Source organism: Hemicordylus capensis, chromosome 6, assembly GCF_027244095.1.
Source record: "Hemicordylus capensis ecotype Gifberg chromosome 6, rHemCap1.1.pri, whole genome shotgun sequence".
In the NCBI taxonomy this organism is placed as follows: domain Eukaryota; kingdom Metazoa; phylum Chordata; class Lepidosauria; order Squamata; family Cordylidae; genus Hemicordylus; species Hemicordylus capensis.
This window is the reverse complement of record NC_069662.1, coordinates 52,998,259-53,011,553: the sequence shown is the minus strand read 5'-3', so window position 1 is coordinate 53,011,553 and position 13,295 is coordinate 52,998,259. Positions and strand designations below refer to the sequence as shown.

General features: G+C 46.0%; 1 protein-coding gene across 2 annotated transcripts in view; it reads right to left on the bottom strand.

Annotated features, from left to right (window-relative positions):
- The window catches only part of GJC1 (gap junction protein gamma 1), a 43,293-nt gene extending 39,358 nt beyond the window's left edge, over positions 1-3,935 (bottom strand). Inside the window, exon 1 of one of the 2 annotated variants that reach the window (XM_053265865.1) lies at positions 3,633-3,935. The gene's annotated coding sequence lies outside the window, so the exon portion shown is untranslated. Of the gene's footprint in view, positions 1-173; positions 641-3,632 lie in introns of those variants that run through there. The other variant, XM_053265866.1, reaches the window with a different exon arrangement.
- Between the last annotated feature and the right edge of the window lie 9,360 nt (positions 3,936-13,295).

The following is a 13,295-nucleotide window of genomic DNA, read 5'->3' as shown; positions in this document are numbered from 1 at the left end:
AGACATTACACTGCTAACACTAAACAGATACTACAAAGTTTCCCATCTTTAAATTTCCCCTTCTGTTCTTGAAACCAGAACTCTCCCAAAAGATTTAAAAGTTTTCCCCAGTGAATGTACGCTTCTTTTGTTTAAAGAAAGGGACTGCGCATGCACATAACACAAATACTTACAGTTTCCAGCGGTTTCCAGGAGGGGAAATAACCAATTCAACCCAAGGAGACATCAAGAAATGTGGGACAAAAGCAGACAATGGAGCGAGATGCTAAACATGAGAATGTTGGTAAACGTGACAAAATAATCATTAGGACAATGCACATTCCCGCAAATGCCAAATGCTTTCCGCACTCATGAGAAAACAAGTTTTGACAGCTAAAGAAAGACGTTCCAAGCCTGCTATTGTTTGAGACAACCCGGCACAACCCTTTTCTCCTCTCCCTATTATGGTGTATGAGCATTATATGCATCTCGACCACTCGGCAGGGGGACACGAGGTTCTCCTTCACAGTGGAGCTTTATGAATAACAAGAACATAAAACACGCGGTCCAATCTCTTTGCAGCTGTGGCCTTGCAACCTCCCCCACCCTACCAGGCAAGTCAATTATTTCACAAAAATAGTTTGGGTGATAAAATATCTCGTTTTTTCTTCCTCCCCAGTAATTAAAGGAAACGTCTACTCCAGCTTGCTCCATCCAGCTATCACAGAGAATCACAATGGTACACAATAAGAGGAGAGAAATTCCAGTGAGAGAAAGACTGCGATCCCAAGAATATTTACTAGGAAGTAAGTCCCACTGAAGTAAGTCCCATACTCTCCAAAACTTCCACTAATGTTAAAGTTTAGGATTTCTGTAGGCTGCTTTAGACCTCACACATTTCCCATATTTGTGTGTAAGAATCAACACATTACATGTGTGTAGATAATCCTACTCATGTATAATTTGCAAGCATATAGGCTAAGAAATGATGGCTAATCAAAGGTTCCCAGTATGTTTTACACAAAAATGTCCATATCACGTTACAACCTACAGACAGAAAAGAACATTATTTTATTTTTTACATTTTATACCCCGCTCTTCCTCCAAGGAGCCCAGAGCGGTGTACTATTATTATTAGTAGTAGTATTATTACATTACATTTATATCCCGCTGTTCCTCCAAGGAGCCCAGAGCGGTGTACTACATACTTGAGTTTCTCTTTCACAACAACCCTGTGAAGTAGGTTAAGCCTGAGAGAGAAGTGACTGGCCCAGAGTCACCCAGCAGGTCTCATGGCTGAATGAGGATTTGAACTCAGGTCTCCCCGGTCCTAGTCCAGCACTCTTAACCACTACACCATGCTGGCTCTACACAGGATTCCTACACAGAAGTGGCATTGACAACGGAAATGTGTAGCAAGGTAAATGATGATACATACGCAGACTTCCTCTTTAATTTGGGAACTCCTTGGAGCAAGGAATTTCCTTCACTTATATTCATCTATACTGTTTCACGTACATTGTTAATCAAGCAGTAATAATTAATAATTCTATAATTTAAGATTAAAATTCTGTTTACTACAGCATTGTTTTTAAAAGATTTGTAAATGGTATATGTCAGGGAGGCATTAGAAGTTACTGCTCCTACTAATTCAACATGCATGTACAGCAAGGAATGTGCTGGGCTCTGTACAAAAGCAGTGTGATCATCACATAAGACAGCATTTGCCTAAGACCCTCCAAATGCTTCAGGTGCATATACAAAAATGACCTCCAACGTGATACCACATTATCACACAAATGTCAGAGTGTCACTGCACTAGTTTGAGTGTAGAATTTAAGGCTTCCAAACCTATTAAGGAAAAGGTAGCAGGTGACTGGAAATATCCATAATTTCTGGTGACTCAGCTGCCCTTATGAGGAAAGGCATGCTTTGGGCTTTTTACTTTAAACAAACAAAAAATACAGCTGGGGCAAGGACATCATTATATCAGAAGTTGATGTCATTAATGATGTAGAGCAAGTGGCTAGAGATAATTTTCTCTCTCTTCCTCATAACTTGGGGCCGCCCAGTGAAATGAATAGACAGGAAAAACTTTTTCATTCGACACATAATTAAGATACGGAATGTATGTACATACAGAATATACTGGCATAAAATGCAGCGACAGTCCTTCACATTAATAGTTATAAGGATAGATACATTCATACAGAACTTCTACCAATGTCTATTATCACAATCGTTTAATTGAACGTTGGGACTTCCAAGTTCAGAGGCTGTTCATGTCTTAATGCCAATTGCTGGAAATCACACAATGGGGCAGGACTGTTGCCTTCATCCCTTGCTTCCCCAAAGTATTTGACTTTCCACTTTTTGAAACAAGATCCTTCTGTTTGGACCTCTGAGATCGATGACCCAACAAGGGCTCTTCTCATGTCCCTGGCCCATTTTGTCTATTCTGAGGCTATCCATTCCCAGTCCCCAAGTAAGTACCCATTATCCCCTCAGCACCCTCCTCCCATTCATCCCTAGAGGGAGTCTATCCCATTCCTATAGCCCTTCTTTCCCCGCTACCCAAAGCAACACCTCCCCTCCTCTCCCCACCATTTGCCTTCAGCTGCCACCCTCCACGGTTTTATTGTTTTCTTCATTTACTGTTTTCTGTTTGACTGTACTGCATTTTTATTATGATTTTCTGTGTTGTCAGCCACCTGGCACAGGACCAAAAGTAAGATATCGCAATAAAAACATTGTCCCACGACCTCCCCTTGGGACTTTTGTGCTCCGCTACCCCAGCTGCACCTTCGACAACCTTTAACCATCCTGGGGGTGTTCCATTTATTTTATTTATTTGTTTAAGCACAATTGTAAACTGGCGGCTCTGGGCGGTTTACAACAAAACAATACCAATTAAAACCAAAGAAAAAGATTAAAACATTGCAGCAATTTAGAATTTAACACAATACTAAAACTATTACAACCGTAAATCTAATTAAAAGCCTGGGTGAACAAAAGTGTCTTAACTGCCTTTTCAATGGTTGTTTTTATTTTTGCCCCCACATCCCCCCCCAAAAAAAACAATGGGCCTGTCCTGACTTCAATACTTTAGGTACTCATAATAACATTCCCCAGTCCACCCCTACCCTCAAGTTAAGGACCACAAGGACGCCCACTCCTCTGCCTCCTCCTCACACCTTGAGCTCCCCGCCCCTGTGATCCTGACTCCCTGCAAGTACTTCGGAAAGGCTCCTCCTCCCAGGAATCCCCAAGGTGGATACCTTAAGAATTCTCCCCCCCCCCCCACACACACACACTGTGTCTGCTCACCCCCAGCAGAGTAACTCTAACTTCCCCCCCTCCACACTTCCGAGCTTCACTGCCACGCATGCCACTAGCCCCCAAATACCCCCGCAACTGGCCCCAAGTTGGAATTGCCCCAAATATGCAACTTCCTCCCCCCCCCGCTCCCCGGGCATCTCCCCCTCCCCACGCCACCACGATTCTCCTCAGTCAGCTGCCCCTCCCCCCCTCTCACAAACGACCCCCAAATGCCGCCTCTTTTATCTCTCCCCTTCACCACTTGACCCTCCCCCATTATCCGAGCCCCTGCCTCCCAATCCCGCCCTCCACCACCCCTTTGCCGCTAGACTCACCCGCCTTTTTCTCATGCCATTCCCCACTCTGGGGTAGATGGGGTGTCTCCGGAGGGGGCCCCAGCCCCCTCCCCAGTTCCTTTCCCCTCGTGGCTGCGAGAGCCAGTGAGCCGGATGCGACCACTGAGAAATTCCCCTCCTCCTCCTCCTCTCCGCCTACTCCTCCTCTTCTTTTCTCTCTCCCGCAGACGGAAAAAAATGGGGGGAGTTGCAAAGGCATCTTGTCTCCCTTCACTCACACACACACACACACACGGGATGCGACCTTCATGCATTGCGAGCCTCTTTACCGCTGCAAAATTAAGAAGAAGAATTTGCAAAACCCTAAGGTGTGAATTAGTTCAGGAGACCCAGACTAGGCTGGCAACTGCAACCCTCGCGCTTCGCCATTGTTTGCAAAACTCTTTTACCATTGCAACAAGAAAAAAGAAAAGAAAAAGCCGTAGATCTTAATTTCGTTAGCAAGACAAATGCATGGGGGCAAATGATAGCCGTCCTGTTCCGCTCTTGATGGTGTCTGCAAAACTCTTTGGCACTGCAGAATAAATCAATCGAGATATAGATTTAATTTACAAAAATTAAATTACATTGATTAAATTAAATTAAAATGATTTGAATTCGGCAAGGGTGTCCAAAATGCACACAGATACACACAAGGATACAGTCTTAATGTCCAACTATTTATGATTCTTGCCAAATTCTTTCCTTTGCAAAAAAGGGGGGGGGAATCACAGGTTGGTGCAAACATACATAAAAATCTACATGCAATGGATGCACTCGATACTTTTTGACTCAAAACAAGTGATTTCAAGTGTCTCCAGCTTGAAACAAAACACGCTTTTAATAAAGGGCCTGTTTTGAGTTCAAAATAAAACACCCCTGTTTAGATTAGAAAAGTTTCAATGTGTCCAGCTCCAGCACTACTTTGGAGGCTGGTATATCCCTTGCTAATTGGTTTTCTGGCACTGGCTTCCAATTGGCTTGCAATCTCCTGGCTTCTTGATTGGCTTGTTATTATACCAATCAAGTGTTGTCATGGGCAACTGTGCCCCCAATGGCTGGGGAGAGGCAGAGGGGGCAGGAAAACACAAAAGAGGGAGTTTGGGAATGTATTTAAAGGGACTGGGAGACAGAGAGAGCCCTTATAGTGTGCCGTTTTTGAAGAGGACATCAGGAAAGGAGGAAGGAGAACAGAATGGTGGCAGCGGCGGCAGTGGCAGCAGCCTGGGCCTGCCCAGCCCAGCCCAGTGGAAAGAAGCACTCTCTCTCTCTCCCCATCTCTTTTTCCTTTCTGCAATGCCAACCAACTATCCCTACCTTCCACTGGGTCAGTGGGAGGATCCAACCCACTGAAACCCCAACTTTCTCTTGTTCCAGGCGTGGCTTGGAAGTGTGTGACCTATCCACTCAGGACTGGGCACATTTCCAAGGTTGACACTCAAGCCATTCTTTGTTGCCACAAACAGTTTGTATGCTAAAACAGCAACCCTGATCCAGGCCTTGCCCACCGCTCTCCTCCTTGATAAGACGATGGGTGACCTCCAGTCCACACTGAACACTGAGGAAGCAATCACTTTGGCAGGTCAGCTGAGGACTGGAGTGGTGGATCGGCTCAGGACACCCTTGGTTGTATCGGCAGAGTATGGTTTGTCCACTCTATGTGACCCAAGGATAAAGTTGTCACCCCTGACCAGCAGCCCATGTGGAGGGCCCTCCTGGCTGAAGAGGTTAGGCAAGCCCAGGAGAGGAGGCTGGGGCACAGGAGGAGGTTGCCAGAGCAGCTATGCTTGTGCACAGTCCACCCCTAGCAGCAGCATCACCACTGCTTCCTGGGCAGGTGTCATGGCTCAGACTTCTGACTCAGAAGAGTCAGAGCAGGAGGATTCACCTGCTAATGAGGGCTCAGAGGCACAGCAACAGGATTTGGCAGGGAGACCAGACTCTGGAGCTGAGGATTCGCAACAGCTGCCAGACATGATTTCTGATGGGGAGGAGCCTGGGATTTCACCTGTCTTGAGAAGGCATCTCAAGAGGCAAGCTCAGTGCCAGTCACGCAGGTGCAGGAGATCACAAGAGAGGAAGCTGAAGTGCTGACTCAGGGAAGCCTGATTGGCTGCTGGTTCTCTTGAGCCATATATATTTAGCAGTCTCTCACTTGCTCAGATGCTGTTTGCAACTTTTGCTGGCAGCAGACAGTGTGCTATTTAAATTCCAGACTTTTCCAAGTTCCAGTTTGCCTTGTTTATGCTCTCCTGCTTTGTTCCATTAATTCCTTGTTCTGGTGTCTTTCACTCGTTTCATTCCTTGCTTTGTGTTTTCTTTTCACTTATTACTCAGTTATTGTTAGAGGGGGGTACCTAGTTCAGTTCAAGGGACTTAATTAGTTTACTCTTTTCTTTGTGAGCCTTTTCTTTTCCTTCTTGCAGTTTCACTGCTGCTTTCTGTTATCTCACAGAGGAAGTGCTGAAGGGGGTTGTAAATCCTGTTGAGTTAGCCGAGCTAACAGATTTACGACAGCAGGACCAAGGAAGCCGGTAGTTCTGCCTCAGCATCCCACCCGGTGGTTCACAAAGGGCTTCCTTTCTGCCTTGCCAGGGGTATGGGAGGAGCTCACAGAGCCCTGCAGCAGTGCTGAGTTGTGAGTTCTGCATTACTTTCAAAAGCTGGTGGCAAGTCAGGAGATAGAGCAGATCCAGTTTGGGGCAACGTGTTGCCTAGTCTGGCCAGATGGTTGTCAGACAGTTCCTCTCATGCACACCAAGCAGTGTCCAAAGCAAGAGGGTGTTCTTCATGGCTGGGGACATAGTGGCACCGCATTGCTCATGCTTGGAGGCTGTCTTAGTGGGGCAGCTGGTCTTCTTGAAGGCCAACCACCCCCTGCTGGCTATCCCATGCTGACCATGGAGAGTGTGTGACTGCAACACCACTCGCCTCACCCTGGCCAACCCCAAACCCATATGTGTCACAGTCTGCCCATTAGTGCTACTGAGACACGCATGCACATCACTGCCATGGCCCAAGATGAGGTGGACTGGTGCCCTGACCCAGGATGTCAGCCTGGGCCCAGGACCAATCTGAGGTCATGGTGTTATCCGGACACAGGCAGGCAGGCTGCAGTGCCACGGGGTATACACTTGAGGAGAAGAAGAGTCCTTCTCATGGTAAGAGTCTAGAAGCATTGTTTCTTGTCAGACCATTAGTCCATCTAGGTCAGTACTATAATAATATTTTGCAGAAAATACAGAGGATTTTTTAATGTTACTTGTGCACATCTTGGTGCTTCTTGCTGCCCAGTGCATGGAATCTGCACATTTCACCCACAGTCCAAATACAAAGCTTCATCCATCCCACTGAATTCAATTAATTAAAGTTAACTTTACCTTGTGTAAGCTTATGGCCGCTGTGTCCATCCATTATACATCCAAATTGTGAACTGCACATAACCTGCATCGTCTCACTCAAAATGTAACTAACTGCTAACTGAATGGCTACTATACACTGTGCTGCCAAAATGCCAGTTGCCCAGAATGTGCACATGCAGAGCACATCACTGGCTGCACATCCAAAATGGTGTTATACAGTATATGGAATATTACATACCTCAAAGGCCAATTGTACATAAACTACACTCTTAAGGGTCAGTGCATGTTGTATATGCAAAAGGCCTGCATTACTCCACTGACCACTCCAAAACTTGCACACCTACATCCATGTCCTAGGCCCAGCATATGCAGTTTGTACGTTCTATGGCAATAGACCAGAGAACAGACAACACGGCGGAGTTTTGTACACTCCTGTCCTGTGACATTTAACATCTCACTAGCACATTTTACCTCTCACTAGATGGTAATAGTTACTGCAGAGCTTGAAAACTGCATAGCTCTGTTCCTCAGTCTATTAGAAGTATCTATTAATAGCCCCAGTTTACCAGATATACTCATGTATCCCATTTATAATTTTTTGCCTGTTTCCCACTCTATCTGGATACTTCAGGACTCCCAGAGTAGCATCTTATTTCTGTTCTTCCTCTTGTTCCACACACATTTGAACCACAAATGATTGGTGCTGGGATTCACATTAACCTGGAACTCACATGGTCTGCCCTGAAAGCCCTTTCTCCTAAACCAGATGTATTATCTCATATGGCTAGCTACTAAGGGAAAAGCATGATGCATATTCAGGAGCATTAGCGTTTCCACACAAGTTCACATATCTGGGGATATAGTCCTGTCATTGAAAACTAGTTTGTGGGCTAAGGCCTGGCTCAGATTAAGCCCTCGAGTCAAATTCATATTCTCTCCCTTGCTCCCTCCTCCTTCCTCCCCCCTCTCCATCCCCTCCCTTCCCCTCCCCGCCTCTCTTTCTTTCTTTCTTTCTTTCTTTCTTTCTTTCTTTCTTTCTTTCTTCATATGCATTCAGCCACGTGAAATGTCTTCTTGTTATTCACCAGTTTGCCACACTGGGCATTTTTAGCTCTTTTAATATTTCCTCGTAACGTCATCCCCTGAGGCCCTGCGATCAGTCGCGCCATCCTCTTTCTCTCCACTCTTCCCTCCAGTTTGTCAATGTCGTTTTGTTAATGAAGCACTCAAAGCCCAAACCAATCACTTATTTTTCTGCTCAAGCTTAGAAGACACTTTATAAAGCAAAGCCTAGCTGAAGAACCCTAATCCAGGCACTGATTCCTTAACATTTGCAGACTGGGTTACAGACTCCGTGGTGGTAGATTCCGTCATGTTGGATTCAACTTCCCAACCCTGGCACAAACCTTCCTGCCTTCTACAATCACTTGGAGAGATCTGGAGAAAGTGAGGTCATTCACATAATCAAAAACTGTGTTCTGAGTTTGGGAGCTGTGTGTGCTCCCAATTTTCAGTTGTGTGGAAGCAAGGTAAGAGGAAAAACTTGGCCTTCGCACACGTGTGTGCCGGCATTGCGCTGGGGCAAGTGCTGCCGGCGCGCGATGATAGCTGGGTGCTAGCACTGCTGATACAGGAAGAGACAGCAAGCGGCGGAGGAGCATTTGTGCATTTGTTCTCTTCCATTTTAAAGGTGCTGGGGAGGTGCTGCAAATTGCGCTTTGAATCACAATTCGTGCACATCCCTAGCCTGCAGTACCTAGATTGCACAAATTGTTAGGAATCACTGTATCTGTGTGTAGGTTAAAGAACAAATTAAAGCTGGGTGCAATGAGGTCCAGTGTACATTATCTTATATAGGCGGTGGCAAGCCATGTCCGTGGTGATTTTCCTAATTCTGCCATGACATCTAGTGCGTTATGTCTAGAGTTTCCATGCGGGCACAAGACGTCCCTGGAGGTATATGTGGCTGATATCGGGAACTCTTCATGTAGAGAAAGACATGTAGCCCAGAAGAGCTACGTGGCAAGCAGGGGCAGAGCCACCATTGCACGAACAGGTGCAAAGAACCTGGGCTGTGCCCCTCACGGGCTGTGCCTAGCGCCCTAGCCACTCCCGTTGCTGCGTCACACGTCAGGTGCAGGGGGCGAAGTTTTGCTCGCAAACGGGGCCACGTGCACCATTTCCAAGCAAATTCCCGGCCAGTGCTGCATTTGTGGCGCAGCCAGGAACAGCTCTCCTTGCTTAAAAAGGCAAGGAGATGCATTCCCAGCCAGGCTGGGAAGCTGGTGCTGGGCTAAGCTGCTCCAAAACAGAGCTGCATGGCCCCGTTTGCAAGCAAAACCCCGCCCACCGCATCTGATGTCAGATACAGTATCTGACGTCAGACGCTGCATCTGATGTCAGACGCAAGGGGGGCCGCCGGTGGTGGGCAGAACAGGGGCCACCGCTGGCCTCCCTATTCACCTGGTGGCAAGCCACACTAGATGCTATGACAGGCACAAAGAGTCCCAGTGTGGAAGCAGCTTACCATAGAGGCGTCCCCAAGCTTGGGTTCCCAGATGTTGTTAGACTGTTTGTTTGTTTAATGTCACATATTTGTATACTGCCCAAAACTTGCATCTCTGGGCAGTTTACAATTAAAATCATTTAAAACCAACATTAAAATTTAAAACCTACAGACTTCGCTCTCATCATCCCCAGACACAATGGCTAAAGGCTGGTTAACTGACCTACTACTGAGCTGAAATGAAGTTATGGATATACTTAAAACCAATGACAAAACTAAAAGTAAACATCATTTTTTGGCCTAGTTTCCTTAAGGAATGTAAGCTTATGAACAGAGGTGCTCTTACCCCTGGACCTCGGGGCTGAAGTCCAGGGCCTCCACAGTTCCTGGAGGCCCCCAAATCCTCTTCAGTCTCTCCTGGGTGGTGTGGTCGCCCGGCAGAGCACAATGATGCTTAATTTGCAGGGGAGGGGGCCCTCCGAATGCCTTTAGGTCCAGGCTCCAAAATTACCTAGGTGCACTTCCGCTTATGAAATCACCCAGCATTGTTTGTGTGTGTGTGTGTCCCTATTAACTTCACAATGCCTGAACCAATATGAACCAAATTGGATACATTTGTAGGGACACCTCAATGGTCTAGTTTGTGATTATGCCATCCAATGCAATTCAAGATGGCGGATGTGAGAATGTTTGAGGTGCAAGTGGGCTAACTTATGGACCGCCTAACTGATTTGAACCACATTTGATACAGTTGTAGTAAGTGACACATAGGGACACCTCAATGGTGTAGTTTGTGATGATGTCATCCAATGCAATTCAAGATGGCGGACGCATGGACTTTTGGGGCGCAAATGGGCTCTTGTGAACCACCTAATTGATTTGAACCTTATCTGGAACAGTTGTAGGGAACACATAGGGATACCTCAATGGAGTAGTTGGTAATGATGTCATCCACTCTGATTCAAGATGGCAGGTGCATGAATGTTTGAGGCACAAGTGTGAACCACTTAACTGATTTGAACAACATTTGAACCACAGAGCGATCGCTCCGCAAACCTGGTTTTAGCAATCGTGAGTTACCGTGGCGTGGCTCCGCGCTGTGGCTACTCACAAGTAGACCCCTGGAGGGGAGGCAAAAAGCTGCCTCCCAGCTCCGGGGGTTTCTCCAGCATGCCCTGCACGCTCGCGCAGGGCATGCTGGAGCTTCCGGGGGCCAATTGGCTCCCGCTCCCCCCAGCACCCACCAGCTCTGTAATGGAGTTGGCAGTTGTGTGGGTGGCCGCTTCAGCCGCCCAGAGCAGACTGTCTGCTCGTGTGCTTAGCCCGCTCTCCCTGCTCACCCTCCCCAAGTGGGTCTCTGTGATCGTGAGACCCGCCTCGATGACTGGCTGAATTGCAAAAGCATTGTATGCAATCTCTTGGGGTGGTGGGTTTTTCTGTATTTTCCAATACAGCAGAGTCCAACCATCTGAGAGGTGTCATCCCAAGCCAGTATCCTGTAGTGTTGCAGGACAGGATACTGGGTAAAACTCTTGGATCATTGGATGATAGGAGTGATGTAACAAAATCCACTTCTACACGTGTGGAGGAATGAAGCCTAGACCTCTTGGGTTTCTGTAAAGAAGCCCCTGAGGCTTTTTTCATGACTGCTGGAAAGCGGGCTATGGGAGCCCAGTGAAAACCACCTGGCTCACAGGCGAGCCAGGTGACTAGCCCGCTTAATTCCCCCTCCTCTAAAACGAGGTTAGCGGAGCGAGCGCTACCCCGTTTTCCTAGTTGTGAGTCGCTATGGCGCAGCCCCAAGCCCGCTCTCCCCACCAAACCCTCCTCAGCTCTCCACACTGCTTGTGTGGAGAGCCTCCCTGTATGGTTGTTAATATTCCCAAACTTCTTTTTGGATATAGCTCTTGTATTTTGAATGAATTATAAATTGTATTATATTCCCAAAGCTGCATTATTGTAAATAGGATTTTGTGGTTGCAAATCCCTGTGAATGGAGATGGCTGGCAGGGTCAGAAGTTCAAACTTGTTTTTCTGTAGTTTGACAGTTGATTTTTGGAGGGGAAAGAGATTTTTAAAAATTGAGGGGAATTTTTGTTTGTTCTCATTGGCTGAGTTAAGGGACTGTTGGGCCAGAGAAACTGTATATAAGTCTGCTGGAGAGAGAGAGAGAGAGAACTGGAGGCTGCAGAAGAAGGAACAGAGTCTGGAAGTTTGTTAGATTGAATCCAGGAAATCAAGAGTGAGCAGCCAGCAAGAAGAAGAAGCCTAGCTGAAATCACTAGAAGAAAAGGAAGAGCCAGGCTGGATTGAGCCCCAGACCTGTCCTGTATTGCAATTAGAACAAGAGACTACCCAGCAAGCCAGAAGCTGAAAACAAAACAAAAGAGGACTCTGAGTAGGGACCGGTATAGAGCCAGGTAGTGATTGCATTTCCCCAGCTTTTTATTTTCCCCTGACCTACCCTGTTAATAACAGTTCTGAATTTGTAATTTCTTTCTACAAAAGTAATGTTTTAATTGAGCCAATTTATTAAAAAGTAAACTTCCTTGTTATACAAAAATTAGAAGCTTGTTGATTTGTCTCCACCTACTGGGTTGTTGTTGTTGTGGGGTTTTTTGGTAATTTTTGATAAAGGGCAAGGGCTGTTGTAGTGGACCCAGCCATACCCAAAAGTCCACTTGGTGGCAGTCGTAAAAAGGTAAGGAGGAATAGAAAGCTATTCCTCCACACAACAAGTTATTGCATAGCTTGCTGACCTTTTGCATACACAAACACACACAAAATCCTTTAAAAACAAATCTGCTCAGAATGATACTACATTCTGAGTGAAATCTACCAAGCACCACTTCAGCATGTGACCCATTCTTTCAACAGGCAGCTTGCAGCACTAAAGCTTGGCCTGTTCTCCCCAAAGGCAGCAAACATTATTTATGTTACTAATTTAGCAATGTAATTTAGCCTCAAGAGAAAGAAAAATCAACCCAGTTTTGAAATGTCTCCATTTTGTCTAGCAGTACCAGTTTAATTAGTTTGCTTTTAATTTTTGTTTTAATTTCCCCCTTCAGCTTTTGTATTGTTTCATACATGTCCTTGCAGGCTGAAGACAGCTGACAATAACAAAATGTTGTTTTTTTACTTGAGAAACAATATAATGGGCATTAGAGCCACCCCAGAAAACTGATGTAATAATAAAGGAAAGGTTGTGTCATTGAGTTGATGTTGACTCCTGGTGACTACAGAGTTCTGTGGATTTCTTGGTAGAATACAGGAGGGATTTACCATTGCCAGGTCCCGCACAGTATGAGATGATGCCTTTCAGCACCTTCCTATATCACTGCTGCCCAATATAGGAGTTTCCCATATTCTGGGAAACACACCAGTGGGGATTTGAGCCTCCTGATCTCTAGGCAGATTACTTCCCCACTGTGCCATTAAGGTGGCTAATGTAATAATAGGGTATCAGAAATAGTGACACAGGTTTCAACAGTTCCCAGTTCACAACAAGAACAGATATACAACAGAGACTGGAGGGACACCTAGAAATCATCTAGCCCAACCCCTTTTTAGGATTAGAAGATTAGCCCAATCTGATTAAAGATTAAAGATTTGGATTAGAAATGCTAGCTGGCCACCTCTTTGTTCAGAAGATTATTGGTTTATAGTCCAGGAAGCCAGTAGATGTCTTTAGGGAGTGAACGGCTCTAGAGTATCTTAGATGGAGTTAATGGCTCTTGAGTACTCTGGAATGTAGGGAAGTCAAAAAACCCAGCCAAGGGTTTGTGTGTTTCAAGG